The sequence below is a fragment of the Adiantum capillus-veneris genome, chromosome 15, assembly GCF_014529385.1.
Source record: "Adiantum capillus-veneris isolate H3 chromosome 15, ASM1452938v2, whole genome shotgun sequence".
NCBI classification, from domain to species: domain Eukaryota; kingdom Viridiplantae; phylum Streptophyta; class Polypodiopsida; order Polypodiales; family Pteridaceae; genus Adiantum; species Adiantum capillus-veneris.
The window spans coordinates 55789698-55807599 of record NC_140945.1 but is presented as its reverse complement, the minus strand read 5'-3'; the positions used below and the strand labels follow the sequence as shown (position 1 = coordinate 55807599).

At 44.2% G+C, this 17902-nt stretch overlaps 1 protein-coding gene across 6 annotated transcripts in view; it reads left to right on the top strand.

Annotated features, from left to right (window-relative positions):
• The window catches only part of LOC147440708 (glycerol-3-phosphate acyltransferase 9-like), a 109751-nt gene that overhangs the window by 627 nt on the left and 91222 nt on the right, over positions 1-17902 (top strand). The gene's annotated exons all lie outside the window — the stretch shown is intronic.

Sequence of the window (17902 nt, the reverse complement as noted above, 5' to 3'; positions counted from 1 at the left end):
TTGAACATGCATCTCCCATGCACTTGCTGCAATGCTTAAAGGCTGTCTTCGTTGCTATTTTTTATGAATGTAGGAGGTTTTAAAATGAAGATTTCAGAAAATGTGTGTACGTCATAAGTGTGTCGTCTTTCAAGATCTTATGCTTCATACTTTGGTGTCAACCACAAAGAGGCAATCAACCTCTTGAATCCCACTGAAGTATGGGTGCATGACCATACAATAATAAAGTCAACCAATCTCACAAATGGTTGACGTGTCAAGCCCTGAAGAACGGAGCCAACTTGCAGATCTCGGCAAGGGGCCTCAACCCTAGAAGAATCAGCATAAGAAGAAGCAGAAGCAACATAAGAAGCAGAAGCAACTGATGACGTAACAAATCTGTACGGACAACCCGAATTTCGCGTTGACTATTGACGTGGCAGACTACACTGATTTCCGAAAATTGCACTAACATGCTGATGTGGCAGATTGTACGGATTTCCACGTTTTGTGCTGACAGTTGACGTGGCAGTTGTACGGGATTCTGTGATTTACGTTGGCAGTTTATTGGCATTGCTTTTGGATCAGAAGCTTTTGAGTTTGAAGGCTTTTCATGTAAACTGCTTTTCATAGACCAAGGGCCTTTAAATATGTGCTAAGGGCTCATTCTCTGGCATGCTTCCTGGAGAAGGTGCAGAGTCTGGAGTACGGCTTGGTAGCTATAGAGATCAACATCTGCATGGCACTGCCTTTGAGAAAAACAGCAACTCGAAACAAATCTTGGATCCTTCTCCTGCAAGTGATCTTTATGGCTTATGCCCTGTAAGATATGAGCAGTGAAGACGGGAGCGCGCCCCATGCGTGATGTATGAAGGGTGGGAGTGGCTAATAAGTCTGGGGTCGCGACTCGAAGGTACTTCAAATAAAATTCCAGTAGCTAAGGGCTCATTCTCTGGCATGCTTCCTGGAGAAGGTGCAGAGTCTGGAGTACGGCTTGGTAGCTATAGAGATCAACATCTGCATGGCACTGCCTTTGAGAAAAACAGCAACTCGAAACAAATCTTGGATCCTTCTCCTGCAAGTGATCTTTATGGCTTATGCCCTGTAAGATATGAGCAGTGAAGACGGGAGCGCGCCCCATGCGTGATGTATGAAGGGTGGGAGTGGCTAATAAGTCTGGGGTCGCGACTCGAAGGTACTTCAAATAAAATTCCAGTAGCTCTGTCTCCTCTTTTGTAGGACCGGTATGCTTTCAGAAAAACACACCCCTGATGCTCTGATACCACTGTCACAAGATGGGCACCACGTGCCAATAGAAAAGAACAGACTGAACAGACTTTTAGCACTTCAGTAACAATTGAACTGAGAGAGAGAGAGACGACACGTGACGTGGAGTGGCGGAATTCCACCCCAGAGAGTATTGGCCCCAAACCTTGGCGTCCCTTTCGGTATTTCTTTATATTGCATCAACACAGTATGAGCCAGTACTCCAAACTTTGCATCTTCTCCAAGAAGCATGCCAGAGATTGAGCCCTTAGCACATATTTAAAGGCCCTTGGCCTATGAAAAGCAGTTTACATGAAAAGCCTTCAAACTCAAAAGCTTCTGGTCCAAAAGCAATGCCAAAAAACTGCCAGCATAAATCATGGAATTTTGTACAACCGCCACGTCAGCATGTCAACGCAATTTTGGGAAATCAGTAGAGTTTGCCATGTCAGTAGTCAACGCGAAATTCAGGCTGTCCGTACAGATTTGCAACGTCATCAGTTGCTTCTGCTTCTTCTTATGCTACTTCTTCTAGGGTTGAGGCCCCTGGCAGAGATCTGCAAGTTGGCTCCGTTCTTCATTCTTCAGGGCTTGACACGTCAACCGTTGTGACAACCACCAAGTCTGTGCATTCCCCTTTAAGAATGAATAGGCAAATCTACAAAGATTCCATGTACCTCGAACCCAACAAGGCATGCATGCCAACAAAAGTAATAAATCCCAATCCCACTTACCCTATTGCAATGAACAACTCCAATCTTTCATAGATTACTCAAGGACCTCTCTTCTTAGCAATAAAGAAAAACCCACTTTGTGAACTTTAGAAGCCTCTATAAAGTTGCCTTTGAAAAATGCCGCATCAAACTGTTGTACAAAAGACAATGCCTTGCTTGCTTCTCTATGCCCTAAGAAAATATCAAACTTCAAGCTTTGGCTTGTGTCTTGACAGTCCTTTGGTGCCTCCATAGGGGACAAATGGTCGTACATCATTGGCGGAATGATATGGTTGCGCTCTGACCCGAATGATGTGCCAAAGTCACGAGGCATCTCATCCTCATCCACATGGATCATCCTCTCGATAGGGCATCCATAACGATTTGCATACTTGCCTATCACAGCCCTATGCAATGCTCTCCGAGGCTGTTGTAACAGGCTTGGACACTCCAAGCGAGAAATCAATAGCAACACACAAACAAAAACTTCATAATCACTGAACTTTGAGAGAGAGAGAGAGAGAGAGAGAGAGAGAGAGAGAGAGAGAGAGAGAGAGAGAGAGAGTTGACACGGCCCGATGTAGTTCCGTGCACATAGGTGTTGGCCCCAAGAAGTGGCGCTCCTTTCGGTATTTCTTTATCATTAGTCATTGCAAAGTACAACTCCTGAGGGACCTTTGCTCTCAGACTCTGCGTCCAGATGCTCTGCAGAGTGAGGCCCCAAGGGCTCTTATAAATTTACAAGGGATGCCAAAAGAAGAGCCCCAAAAGCGATTAGTTCAAAAGCTTCAAACTCAAAAGCTTTAGGCTCAAAAGCACCCAGCGCTATTCGCGGAAATCCCTACATGGTGCCACGTCAACACTGTCGGTGCAATTCACGGAATTCCGTACGTTCTGCCACGTAGCAGCCAACACAATTTGTGGCGTTCGTACAGTCAGCAGCCAATCCTTTTTTTTAATATTCTAGTGTCCCTAGGGTCCCATTGGACGGGACCTTATAAGTTGGAACACCTTATAAATTCGTGGGTCCATTTTAGTATGCCATGTCATCAATTTGTGACATCCCTCCTTCTTGAAAGAATGGTAATCGCCCTCGATTACGCGTGCGAAACAGACAGAGGCCACAAACTAGTTCAATAGACACTGACTCTAAGTACCGACGCACTAGACAACACACATCTAGCACTTGCACAAAGACGACACAGTCAGTGGCACATTCACATCAAATCAATTACATAAAAATTGATTCCAGATCTAAGACCATGATTCCGCGCAACGTATTAAGCAATCGCATCTAGATCCATCCCGGATCTCATTGATGTCGGATTCAACTAATTCTTATTGCAATCATGTCCATAGATTCTCAAAAAGCCATGAGCAACGTATTTAGCAATCGCATCTAGGTCCATTCTGGATCTCACTGATGTCGGATTCAACTAATTCTTATTGCAATTATGTCATAGTGTCACAAGACCGAAATGCTGCAACCAATCACATGAGTGAGCATAGAAATCAAATTCATTCTCGGGAATTCCCATTTTGAAGTACTTCTGTCATAAAGTCATTCAACAGAATATTGTCAACACAGCAATATCCCGGAAGTCCGAAAGGAAATTAGTGACCATTCAATTCAGGTAATCTGTGACAAAGGAACGGAGTAACTTCCCTCTCGTGCAGTCCAGTTTGCACCACCAGATTCAACCGTGCTGATCCGCGGGAACTTTGGAGTAGATACACCTCAAGGTAAAGTTTAAAATTTGAGGAGTATCTGAGTCTGGGGAAATCTCTGATTCACTAGTTGATTCTCTTTTTCCTTTCTTTTCTTGTGCCCTGGGACTTGTGGGTAGCTTTGCTAGCTTCCCCTGTCCGGTGGCACGTCAATCGCAATCTTCGAAACCCTAGGACGCACTATCATCTGATTCTCTCTCTGTGGAATCCTTTGATGAACTTGCATCTAGTTCCCTTAGTTCATCGGAACCTTCGGATGTGCTACCATCTGATTTTCCAGAATCCTGCGATGAGCTATCATCCAGTTCCTCTGATTCATTCTATTCACTGGGAGACTCTTGCCCTGTTGAGGTGGATACTATCCTGTTCGTAGGAAGTACTGCCGTTCACTTTACCTTTTCCTTTCCTTTCCTGGTGAGCCAATATATGTTCTAGAACGAGTGTCTCCTCGCTCTCTTCCCCTTCAGGTTGCTCCTTAGGCTATGTATCGATTGGCACCTCACCCTTGAAATTTTCAACATACTCACATGAAAAGCATTGTGAATCTTCCAAGTTTTTGGCAACTTCAGTATGAAGGAGGATACATCATTTATCTTCTCTTGAATCTTTTCGGTTCCTTAGGCGTGCCTTCTCAAACCGTAAGAGCACCCGATCGTCTTCCTTAAGCTGCAAGTCGCGTCGAATCTTGTCGGCTGCCCTCTTATGCCGTGCTTGAAACTTCTCAAGAGCCTTGTGCACCTTGGCAAAAGCAGTATCCAAAATCCTTATCTTGGGTCTCATTATCATTCCCGTTATCCTGGAGCCGGAACCGGGGGAATCTCTAATCTACTAGCTGATTCTCTTTTTCCTTTCTTTCCTTGTGCCCTGGGACCTGTGGGTAGCGTTTTTCGTTTCCCGTGTCCATTGGCACGTCAGTCTCAATCATCGGAACCCTAAGACGCATTATCATCTGATGCCCTTTCTCTAGAATCCTTTCATGAACTTGCATTTGGTTTTCTGGATTTCATTCTTTTCAATCTGGCGGACTCTTGCCTTGTTGAGGTGGATGCTATCTTGTCCATAAGATAAGTCAATGAGCCGGCATGCGTTCCAAATCGTTCCTTAGCATGTTGCATAAGTCTCTGAATAGAGGTAGACTTTGGTTAAGACAATAGTCTTGAATCTCTTTTGGCAAACCACAACAAAACCGCTCAATTTGGTCTTTCAAAGTAATCTTCTGTAAGGAAGACACTGGCAAATAAGTATCCCAAAACCTCTAGCAGTAGTCATCCAATGCATCGTTCTGAGTTATTTTCAAGTGACGCCAAGCCGTGATGACATCTATTGAATATTCATCTCATATCCAATATCTTGAATTTTAATCACGTCGCAGGTGCTTCTTTGCGTAACAGCAGAGTAGACCGCCATGTTTGTACAGTTCCTTTCAAGTAAGATCCTACCTTTTGCACCCTGGATTGTTTTAAGAATCGTCCTCCAAAGAAGGTGACGTTAAACTGTTGTACAAACTCAAGGGCTCGATGGGTGTCCTGGTAGTCTAAAACCGTCTCAAATCTGACAGCCTGACTCCCTTCCTTAAACTCCTTGGTTTTCTTGTTGAGATGGTCACTGTCAAAAGAGGACAAACTCTGCTCCTCTAAACGGCTAGATGGCCTTCCACGCCTTCTAGACTTTTCTTTCCAAAAAAATTACTTCAAAAGAATCTTGTCTTTGTGCTTAGAAATTGAGGAACCTTCTTAGCATCCTCGAATACTTCAAATGGTGCCTTCCCCGTGTGTTGTTGTAGGCAAATTCCACCAAGGGCATATAGTTTTCCCATTAAATCTTGCGATTCGAAATATAAGACTGCAACAAATCCAATTCCATTGAATTGGCTATCTCAACCTGCCCACCTGTCTGCGGGTGGAACGAGGACGAGAACTGCAACTGCATGCCAATGTTCTCCCAGATTGCCCTCCAAACAACCTAGTAAACCGGGGATCTCTGTCCAAAGCAATGGACTCAGGCATGCCATATATTCAGAAAATATGTGAGACAAACAGTTGCGCCAAACGATCGGGCTTAATTGCGCAAGAAGGGGACTGACTACCCTGGTTATTTGGGCCGTCAATCTTCTTTTGCATCTACAAGAAAGCAAAAGAAGCCGCATGCTTTGAGGGACTACCAAGTTCTTCTTCTTCCTCTTCTTTTGATAGTTCTTCTGGCTCTTTTGACTCGAGCAAGGAGGACAGAAAGTGTAAGAAAAAGGCAAAGAAACTCTGATTTTACCCAGTTTCTGATAGCTCTACGGAGGAGTCATCCTCTGATAGTTCAGTTTTCGATGACCACACGCTTTATGCAAAGAAGCACTTCTACAGAGCCAACCAATATGACTTCCTCGAAGACAAGAGCAAGAAGTAAAAGAATTTAAAGAAGGTGGACAATCGATAAAATTTGAATCCTTTTCTGGATTTCGAGATGCTCCAAGGGCTTTGGTCTTTATCCAACAGTTTGACATAACCTTTTCTGGAGAGCACTACTCAGAGCACTCCAAGATTAGGAGGGCTGCATCTTTTCTCAAAGGAAATGCTCGAACATGGTGGTCCATCCTTCTTCTGAGGAAAGAAGCTCCAGTGAAGTGGTTGAAATTCAAAAGAGTACGAACGGATATAAGAACCGCTTGGAACCATCTTCGGATGACCAAGAAAGTAACAAACTTGGACACCCCAAGTCAAGATTCGACTGAGACACAACAGAGATTCACTTCAAAACACTTCACAAAATTGACACGGTTCGGTGTAGTTCCGTGCCCAGAGGTATTGGCCCCAAAGACTGGCGCCCCTTTTGGTATTTCTTTTTGTATTAATCTGTGCTCAAAGTACAAGAGAGCGGGTAGGTGCTCACTCTCAGACTTTGCGTCCAGATGCTCTGATAAGTGAAGCCCTGCCTGCTTATTTATAAGTTCAAGGGATGCCCAGAAGCAGAGCCTCAAAAGCATTAACTCAAAAGCCTTTAATTCAAAAGCAATAGGCCCAAAAGCTACCAGCGAATTCAGCCTGCGCAATTAACGCAAATCCGTATGGAATGCCACGTCAGTACTGCTAGCGTGATCTGCGCCGCAATTTTCGGAAGTTTCGTACAATTGCCACGTCAGCTTGTCGGCGCATAATGTGGGGGTCTGTACTGCTGCCACATGGCAATTCTGTCGCAGTCACTGTGTTTGTGTGTCTGCAGGCCTGCCACGTCACCAGTTTGTGACATACCCCCCTCTTGAAAGAATTGTAATCACCCTCGATTACACCTGCAAAACAGAGAGGCCATAAGCTGTCTTAGCAGACACCGACTGTTAGTACCGACGTACTAGGAACAACACATCTAGCACATGTACCAATCGGCAGTCACATTACCGGACATCACTTGACATCACATGACAGATCATATTCAAATTCATTCCAAATTCCAGATCATGATTAATCGGCAAAGTATTTAGCGATTGCATCTAGATCTAGTCGGGACCTCACCGATGCCCGATTAACTAATCCATATTGCAATCATGTCTATAGAGATTTATGAGACCGAATTGTTGCAGTCATTTTGTCTTTCAGTTCTTGCACTCAAACAAATCAAGTACAAATCAATTAATATCATTTTCATATTCGGGAATTCCAGTTCATAAAGTCATACAACAGAATACTGTCAGCCCAGCAGTATCCCTGAAACCCAAAGGGACATCAGTGACTCTATATAAAAAAAAATCAAGGTAATCTGTTGATAAAGGAGCGGAGTAGATTCACTCATGCTTAAATCGGGGTTCTATCGGAGTAGACTACGCTAAACCGAATGCTTCAAGGTAAAGGTTCGCAATCTGAGGAGTATCTGGTAGGTCCTCCTCCTCCATCCACTTCGCTTCCAATGCAGAATAGTTCTTGAATTTAACCAAGAACCGCCTCATCACTTTACCTTTTATCTTTCTATCTTTATGTGCCAGTATTTGTTTTGGAACGAGTATCTCCTCGCTTTCCTCCACTTCGGGTTGCTCATCTGGCTCCCCATCCTTGGACACATCGCCTTTAAAAGGCTTCAAGAGACTCACATGAAAAGCATCGTGAATTCTCCAAGTATCAGGCAGCTTCAGTCTAAAGGAGACATCATTTATCTTTTCTTTTATTTGGAAAGGTCCATAATGTCTCATGCTAAGCTTTGGAAAAAGCCGCTCCTTTCCCTTTTTCTTTCTCAGGCGTACCTTCTCAAAACGTAAGAGGACCCAATCGTCCTCCTTTGATTTCAAATTGTGACGGTGTTGATCTGCTGCCTTTTTATGTCTTTCCTAAGATTTTGCTAAAGCCTCCCGGACCTGGCAAAAACAGTGTCCAAGTCTCTCGTGTACTGGTCGGCTTCAAAAATCTTATCCTTCGTGCTTAGGAAGGGTGGAACCTTCATAGCACCTTCAATAATCTCAAATGGCGCCTTCCCCGTCGAAGAGTGGATCGTGTTATTCTAGGCAAATTCCTTCCCATTGAGTCTTTTGATCCGAAATGTAAGACTTCAATAAATCCAGTACGATTGAATTTGCAATCTTAGATTGCCCATCTGTCTGAGGCTGGAAAGATGACAAGAACTGCAACCGTGTGCCAATGTTCTCCCAAATAGCCTTCCAAAACCAACTCGTGAATCGGGGATCTCTGTCAGAGACTATTGTCTCAGGCATGCCATGTAATCTGAATATCTGGGCAATGAACAGTCTCGCTAAGTGATCCGGCTTGACTATTTTCTTCACTGGAATGAATGAGCTTGCTTACTGAATTTGTCAATAACAGTCTAGATACCATCGTGCCCACTCTGTATCTTCGGGAGGTCAAAAATGATATTCATAGCAATACTTTCCCAGGGGCGGGTGGGAATGGGTAAAGGCTCTAACAATCCGTGTGCTTTATGCCTGTCAAACTTGACCTTCTGGCATACTAAGCAACTGCGTACAAAATCGTCCACATCCTTCTTGAGTCTCGGCCAAAAGAAGTAACGCTCGACACCTTTGAAGGTGGTATCAACGCCGCGGTGACCCGTTAATGGTGGACAGTGGCATTTGGTTAGAACCTTTTCCCTCAATGGCTGTGTAACGCACAACATCGTTTTCTTCATCAAGTAGCCATCCCGTATGGAATATCCCGCTACTACCTCTCCATTCTGTATTCGTGTGAATACATCTGAAAAATCTGGATCTGTGGCGTACTGATCGACCGTGTCCTCGAAGCTTCTATGATGAATCGCGGAAATAGCCAAGACCAATGGCTTCCGTGATAAAGCATCTCCCACCAAGTTCTTTTGTCCCTGCAAATAGACAATCTGGAAGTGAAACTGTGACAAGATGTTAGCCCATCGCATCTGCTTTTCCGAAAGCTGTTTCTGTGACAAGAAGTAGCGTAAACTCTGATGATCAGTGAAGACCGTAAAGTTTGCTCCGAGTAGGTAATGTCGCCATTGAGCAAGAGCATGGATAACTGCCAAAAGCTCTGTCTCATAAATCTATGCTATCAGTTTTGGCCTTGAAAACAATTGGCTCTCATAGGCAATGACATTTCCTTCTTGCATTAAGACCGCACCCAGACTACGACTGCAAGCATCACAATATACTTCGGATGGCTTTTGCAAATCCGGTTAAGTCAAAACTGGTCCCGTAGTCAATTTCTCTTTCAAAGTCTGAAAGGTGGGTCCCCAAGAGAAAGGGACTCCTTTTTGTGTCAAGATATGCAAAGGGGAAGCAACCTATGCAAATTTTCTAATGAACCGGCTGTAGTAAGAACATAAGCCCAAAAAGCTTCATACTTCATGAACTTTCTTCAAATCGGGCCAATCACGTATAGTCTCAATCTTGACCGGGTCCGTCGGTACTCCTGCTGTGCTGAGATGATGTGTCCCAAAAAGGGTATCTTTGGTAAGAAAAATTTACTCTTCGTGGCATTAATTACTAGATTGTGATGTCGCAATGCCTGAAAGACCCGTAGCAGATGTTGTCTATGTTTTGCCTCAGCCTTGGAGAAGACTATAATGTCATCAAAGAAAGTGCCAACAAAAGATCTGTACTCTATGAAAATCCTATCCATCATTCGGTTAAAAGTCGCTCGAGCATTGGTAAGGCCAAAAGGCATCACCAAAAATTCATATAACCGAAACTCGTATGAAAAGCTGTCTTGTAGACATCTCCCTGTGCGATTCGAATCTGATGATATCCGCTTTTCAAATCTATCTTGCTGAAACAAGAGGATCCCTGTAATCTGTCAAGAATATCATCGATCCTCGGAATCGAAAATCTGTTCTTGATGGTGATTTTATTGAGAGATCTATAATCAATGCACATTCTCCAAGATCTGTCTTTCTTTGAAACCAACAACACCGGAGAGCAGTAGGGTGAAGTACTCGGCTAGATAAGACCCTTTTCCAAGAGGTCTTTCACTTGGTTCATAATCTCTTCATTCTGGGCTCGGCTCACTCGGTAAGGTGACCGGTTCGGTGGTGTGCTTCCAGGTATCAAATCAATAGTATGATCCTCAGGACGAGATGGTGGCAACTCGCTTGGCAGGTCCTCAGAAAAGCAATCGGCATGAGTGTGGAGAAAATCTTGGTGTTTCTTATCAAGTTCAGACATATTTGTCCTGTGTTCATCATTTAACTCTTTCAAATAGATCGAGCAAACAAACAAACTGGATTTCATTATTTTCGAAACAGTTGAAGCCGATACAATAGAGACAGACTCGCTCTTCAATTTCACATCAAGTACAATAGTTCGGCCCTTCTTTGTAGTCAAAGTCGCTTTTCTCACTCGATAGTCGACCACGGCGTTGTTCTTATGGTACCAGGGAATTCCCAAGAGGACATCACAACCTTCCAAGGGCATTATGTAGAAGTCCTCGTGCCCCAAATACCCCTGACAATGCAACCGAAGTTTGCCAATGATAGGTGTAATGGCTATGTCCCGTCTGGGTGCCGTTAGAATTGCCTCTGCTTGTGGTCCCATCTGATCGGGTGTAATCTCGAGCCGCACCGCTAATTCAAGTGAATGAAGTTGGCCTTGGCTCCTCCATCAAAGAAAATCAGGGCTTCTTGATCTCTCACTTTGCCCCAAGCTCGGCAAAGTTTTGTACTTTCATCAATGGTGCTTGGGTCAGTACCCATGCAATCTGGAACCAGTCTTGCTTTTATCTTGCCTTTTCGTCCATGTTCCTCAACTGCTTTCGAACTCTCTATGTAAGGTGCAGCGGAAGTGAATGTTAAACTTTGCTCAAGATGAGTGCTCCGAACTGTGCTGATTCCTTTTACCAACAGAACAATGTAAGGTGCAGCGGAAGTGAATGTTGAACTTTGCTCAAGATGAGTTCTCCAAACTGTGCTCAAGGTTCCTTTTACTTACGGAAGGGAGAGCCTTCCGTTCCTTTAGTGAGAGAGTGCAAGTGATCACAAACAAAGTGGATAAACACTGTGAATGAAGGTGCATGAAACTGAGACATAGAGAGAGAAGAATACGACACCAAGATGTTGTCAAAACCCTCCTCCGAGGTCCCACTCTCTATGGCGAGAGCGGTCTACTATTGATTGCACAAATCTCTATAATGCTTGGACTTGCCGACGATGTCGACGACGAGACGGCGGGCTGAAATCTGAAAACGCTAAGGCCTGAAATTTGCAAATCTTTATCTGCTAAATTCTGAATCTATGTCGGTGATGACGGCGATGACGACGATGTGCTGAAAAAGCAGATGCTGAAATCTGCGTTTTTCGGGCTGAATCTGCAAACTGTGCTGGATCTGACCGTGCGGCGAGCATCTGCTGCGGGGAGGTGAGATCTGCGAGGTTCGGGACTTGCTCTGCTGTGACTAAATGCTGAAAACTGAAAACGCTGGTGCGTGTGATGGTTCCGTTGCAGTGAATCTGCAAAACACCGATATGCCAGGCTGATGCAAAAACGCTAGGGCTGAATATTGGTTCTGATGTAAAAACGCTATGGATCTGCTAACTCTGCTGTCGCCAGGTTGTTCTGCAACCCAAAAACGTCATTCTGCAACCCAAAAACGTCAGGGCTGAGTTCTTGATGGAAAAACGCTAGGCCTGCTGTGTTGCAAAACGCTAGGCCTTGCTGGGTGGGGGATGTTGCTGAGAATGTGCCTGTTGAACTTTGGTTCCTGCTGCCTCTTCTGCCAGAATTGCTAGCGCTAGGTTTTCTTATATACATGCTTAGTAAATTTGCCCTACCCAGTTCTCAACAAAAGTCACTTAAAAATAATAAGTGAAAATTGGCTAAAATAGGGAAAATAGGTCTATGCACTTTAAAAATGCTCCTGATGGGTTCTGATGGAAATTTGATGATCATGCTGTGTGCAACCAGAGGATATGCATCTAATTTAAGTGTGTGGACATGCACGGTTTGTGAACAGATTCACAAAAGTGCCAGATCACTTCCGATTCTAGACTGACTAAACTGAACTGAACCCTTGTCATGAAGTAGCTTGTCCACGTACACATAGGGTTAGATGTGCACGTGACACTCTGGCCTTTTTTCATCTTGTTCTTTGTGTGCCTTTTTAGGGCACTTTGTGGAGATGTGCCCATGTTCCCCGCATCCAAAACACTTCCTCTCTTTGATGTAGTTGGCTCTCTCCCGAAGAGTGAGCCGGGGTCGTGAATCCTTGTCTTTCTTTTCTTGGGAACTCTTTCCCTTTCTACTTTCATTATTGGAAGTCTGTTGGGTTCTCTTGAGTCAAGATCTCATCAATGGGGTAAGTCAAATTGCCTGAATGTATCGCAAAACCCCATTTCGCATGACCCATCAATTCTTGAATAGAATTTGAACTTTTGTTCCAAGCAATAGTCTCGGATTTGTGTAGGAAGTCGGTAGCATACCCGCTGCACCAGATTCCGCCCAAGCTGAGTTCGAGGTTCCATTTAGAAGAGACTATCCTAATCCAAATGCTTCAAGATAAAGATTCACAATCTGAGGAGTATCTGCTAGGTCCTCCTCCTCCATCCACTTTGCATCGAATGCAAGATAGTTCTTGAATTTAACCAAGAACCGCCTTATCGCTTTACCCTTAATCTTTCTATCTTTATGTGCCAATATCTGTTTTGGAACAAGGATCTCCTTGTTTTCTTCCACTTCGGGTTGCTCATCAGTCTCCCCATCTTTGTGCACATCGCCTTTAAAAGGCTTCAAGAGACTCACATGAAAAGCATTGTGAATTCTCCAAGTATCAGGCAGCTTCAGTCTAAAGGAGACATCATTTATCTTTTCGAAATCTGCAAAGGTCCATAGTATTGCATACTAAGCTTTGGAAAAAGCCTCTCCTTTCCGTTTTTCTTTCTTAGTCGTGCCTTCTCAAAACATAAGAGCACCCAATCGTTCTCCTTAGATCAACTCGCGACGAGAGCGATCTGTTGCCTTTTTCTGTCTTTCTTGAGATTTATGCAAAGCCTCGCGGACCTTGGCAAAAGCAGTGTCCAAGTCACGCGTGGCGCCTTTCACATCGAAGAGTGTATCGTGTTATTGTAGGCAAATTCCACCAAAGGTAAATACGTTTCCCATTGAGTCTTCTGATCCGAGATGTAAGACTTCAATAAATCTAGTACCACTGAATTAGCAATTTCAGATTGCCCGTTAGTCTGCAGGTTAAACAATGACGAGAACTGCAACCGCGTGCCAATGTTCTCCCAAATTGCCTTCCAAAACAAACTCGTGAATCTGGGGTCCCTGTCGGAGACAATTGTCTCAGGCATGCCATGTAATGTGAAGATCTGGGCCACAAACAGTCTCGTTAAGTGAACTTGCTTGACTATTTTCTTCACTGGAATGAAATGAGCTTGCTTGCTAAATTTGTCAATAACAGTCCAGATACCATCGTGACCAGTCTGTGTTCTCGGGAGATCAAAAATGAAATCCATTGCAGTACTTTCCCGGGGGGGGGGGGGGTGGGGGGGGGTGGGTATGGGTAAAAGCTGTAACAAACCCTGTGCTTTATGCCTGTCAAACTTGACCTTCTGGCATACCAAGCAACTGCGTACAAAATCGTCCACGTCCTTCTTGAGTCTCAGCCAAAAGAAGTATCTCTCCACACCTTTCAAGGTGGTAGCAATGCTGCAGTGACCCGTAAAAGGTGGACAGTGGCATTCGGTCATAACCTTTTCCCTCAACGGCTGTGTAACGCACAACATGGTTTTCCTCATCAAGTACCATCCCGAACGGAATATCTGGCTACTATCTCCCCATTCCGTATCCGAGTGAAAATATCTGCAAAATTTGTATCTGTGGCATACTGATCGACCATATCCTCGAAGCTCCTATGATGTATCGCGGAAATAGCCAGAACCAACGGCTTCCGGGGCAAAGCATCCGCCACCAAATTCTTCTGTCCCTGCACATGGACAATTTGGAAGTGAAACTGTGACAAGATGTTCGCCCACCGCATCTGCTTTCAGATAGCTGACAAGAAGTAGCGTAAACTCTGATGGTCTGTGCAGACAGTAAAATCCGCTCCGAGTAGGTAATGTCGTTACTGAGTAAGAGCATGGATAACCGCCAAAAGCTCTTTCTTATAAATCTGTGCTGTCAATTCCAGCCTTGAAAACAATCGGCTTTCGTAGGCAAATGACATGGCCTTCTTGCATTAAGACCTCACTCAGACTACGACCACAAGCATCACAATATACTTGCTCCAGCTGCATAACTTCTGCTTCATCGATGATCTCCGGTTCTTCTTCTTCCGAAATGTCCTTTGGAGGTATTCCCTGAAACACTTTCAACCAAGAAACATGGAAAACGTTGTGCATTGACCATGAGTTAGGCAACTTCAATTTGATTGAAACCTCATTAATCTTTTTGATGACTGGAAATGGACCATACATACGAAAAGATAATTTAGGACATTTCTTTCCAACTTGCTTAAGACGCTGTTTCATAATTCGTAGATACACCCAATCTCCTTCCTTGATCGAGACCTCCTGACGATGCTTGTTAGCTTGTCGAGAATAAGACTCCTGAGCCTTGCTTAGCCGAAGCTTCACACTCTCAGAAATCTCATCCAATGACTGACTCTCAGCATTGGCATCAGGCATTTGACTGACGATCGAGTCAACAATGACTGGAATCGGCGGTCAAAAGCTGCCTCATACGGAGTTCGACCAATAGCAGAAGAGAAGGAATCATTGAGAATAGCCTGTACCAATGGGAGATAGAGCTCCCATTGAGACTGTTGATCATGAACATAAGACTTCAACACATCAAAAGCAAATTGATTATAAATTTCCGTTTGACCATCTGACTGTGGATGAAAAGCGGATGAAAAATTCAACTTTGTGCCAAAATTTTCAAAGAGTGCACGCCAAAAGTTGGACGTAAACTTAACATCCCTATCTGAAACAATGGATTTTGGCAAACCACAGCAGGGGTACCAATGCTTTATGAACAGTCGTGCAACATCTTGTGCAGTAACTTTGGCCTTACAAGGAATCAACATGCAGAATTTGCTGAAGCGATCAACAATAGTTAAACATTGAGTGTTCCTTGAATGCTGACTTGGTGGTAAGTTAGTCACAAAATCCATAGAGATATCCTGAAAAGGTCCTTCGGGAATAGGCAGCGGAAGCAAGAGGCCTTGCCGCTTACCCGGAGGAGCTTTTACTTTTTGACATATAGTGCAATGTGTGACATAACTAAACAACACATCTTTTCGCATTTTAGGCCAATAGAAAAATCGTTCAATCTTTTCCAATGTGGTGTTCATACCCCTGTGCCCACCCGTGAGAGAGTCATGTGCATCATGCAATATGGCTGGCCTGAGAGAGGGCAACACACATAGACGCTGACGAAAAAATAACAATCCATCACGAATGAGATAGTTGCTGGGCCCTTGGGAAGCAAGAGCCTGCAACTAATACTTACCAAATTCGGAATCTGCATACTGATTCTTCATGCTGTCAAAAGACTCACCCTGTATAGAAAATGTGGTTCTTGACTCAAGAGCCCAAATCTGTCCTTTGCGACTCAACGCATCTGCAACAGGGTTAGCTTTTCCAGGCACATACTCAATCAAACCTCCAAATTGCTCAAAAAATTGTGACCACCGCGCTTGGCGATCACTTCAATGTGCACTAGGCATAGACTGTAGCCACTTGAGGGCTTGATGATCTGTGCGCACTGTAAACTCTCTACCATACAAAAAATGCTTCCAATGCTTAAGAGAGTGAATGACAGACAAAAGTTCTTTATCATAAACTGAATAATTCTTTTCCGCACTATTGAGCTTCCGGCTAAGGAAAGCTATTGGGCGACCATGCTACTGGAGCACAGCGCCTATGGCGACATTGCTCGCATCCGTCCATACCTCAAAGGGATCGTCCTAAGAGGCAAAGATAAGACACGGTGCTTTTATCACTGCAACCTTGAGAGCTGTGAAAGCTTCAATGGCTGCCTTGGGCAAGTCTACGCGCTGACGGCGAGTCTTTACCCCTTTCAACACATCAGTCATAGGTGCAGCGATGCATGCAAAATTCTCTATGTGCGAACTATATGCTTGACATAAACCAAGAAAGGAACGCACATCAATGCAGTTTTGGGCAAATCCCAATTACGAACCTATTCCACCTTCGCGGGATCGAGCTTGACGCCTTCTGCAGAAATGATATAACCCAGATAAGTGACTTCAGTAAGAAAAAATTCAGACTTCTTAGTTGCAATGCACAACTGACACTCATCCAAACGAGTTAGTAGCCTTTCAACATCTCTTTCATGTTGTTCCCACGATGCAGAAAAAATGAGAATATCATCTAAAAAGATGAACACACATACACCTACCATGTCGCCGAAACGACCTACCATGAGACGATTGAATGTACCCACGGCTCCTGTCAATCCAAAAGGCATAACAATATACTTCCATTGCCCTCGCTCGGTGGAAAGGCAGTTTTGAAAATGTCGCCTTTGAATACCCGTACCTGATGGTATCCACTTTTGAGATCGACCTTGCTGAAAACCTTTGCCCCATTGAGCCTATCCAAGATACTCAATGCGAGGCATCGGAAACTTGTTCTTGACGGTCATCTTGTTTAATGCCCTGTAATCAACACACAAACGAGACAAACCATCCTTCTTGCGAACGAACAAAATAGGGGCAGCAAAAGGACTTACACTAGGACGTATGAATCCTCTAGCCACCAACTCCGTGAGTTGTCGCTCTTAACTCTTCCTCCTGTGACTTGTTTAAACGGTAGGGAGCCTTACTGACCGGCTGCGCTCCCTCCATAAGCTCGATGCGGTGGTCGTCTGGCCGCTCTGGTGGGAGACGAGGTGGAAGATCATCCTGCAAAAAGAGATGTTTAAATTTCGTAAACAACTCCGAATACTTACCTGGAGCCTGAATGCTCTGGGAAACTAGAGCAGCATAAATGAATGCCGCTTGCGCTTCTCGTCGTAATTCACGCTTTACCTACACATGCGAGATGAGAGGCAAAGAATGCAAGCCCTCCTCAGCACGAATGACGAGGGGTGATTCTGTTTTGGCATGCAAAGTGAGAGTGAGAGCCTCCCAATCAACGAGAGGGTTCAATTCACGAAACCATTTCATGCCTAAAATCATATCACATCCTGAGAGAGGAGACACAAGAAATTTCCTACGAAAAGAAGCTTGCTGAACGGTAAACATCACATCAAGGCACTCCTTCGTGATAAGAGAGTCCATACCAGGAGCGAAGCCAGAAACCTCGAGAGGAGATTTCTGACTAACCTCTAGGCGGTCTCTCTCAACAAGAGGGGGACCAATCACATCATGCATACTGCCTGGATCAAACAATACAACAAAACGCTGTCCTTTTACATGACCATAACACTTCATAAGAGATTCATCAATGTGTGTGTCAGAGTTATGAGAAGATGCAGGTTGTGTTGTGACAGAGTTTGTGGTAGTTGCAGGTGCCTTTGGTTCTTTAGGTGGGATTGTCTCAGGACAATTTTTCTTAATGTGACCCTTAATGTGACATTGAAAACATCTACCTTCTTTAGCATAAATCACTTGCTCTTCCGCTGTGATGTATCCTTCTATAATTCCTTGAGAAGCTTTTTCATCAGGGGTTAGCTTAGGTTTTGCAGGTGCTTTAGCTTTACCCTTAGATTCATTGTGAGTGTTCTTTTCCGAGGAATTAGAGGAAGAAGGGCTAGAAGAATTACCATTCTTACCATTCTGTGTGTTCTGAGAATTCTGAGA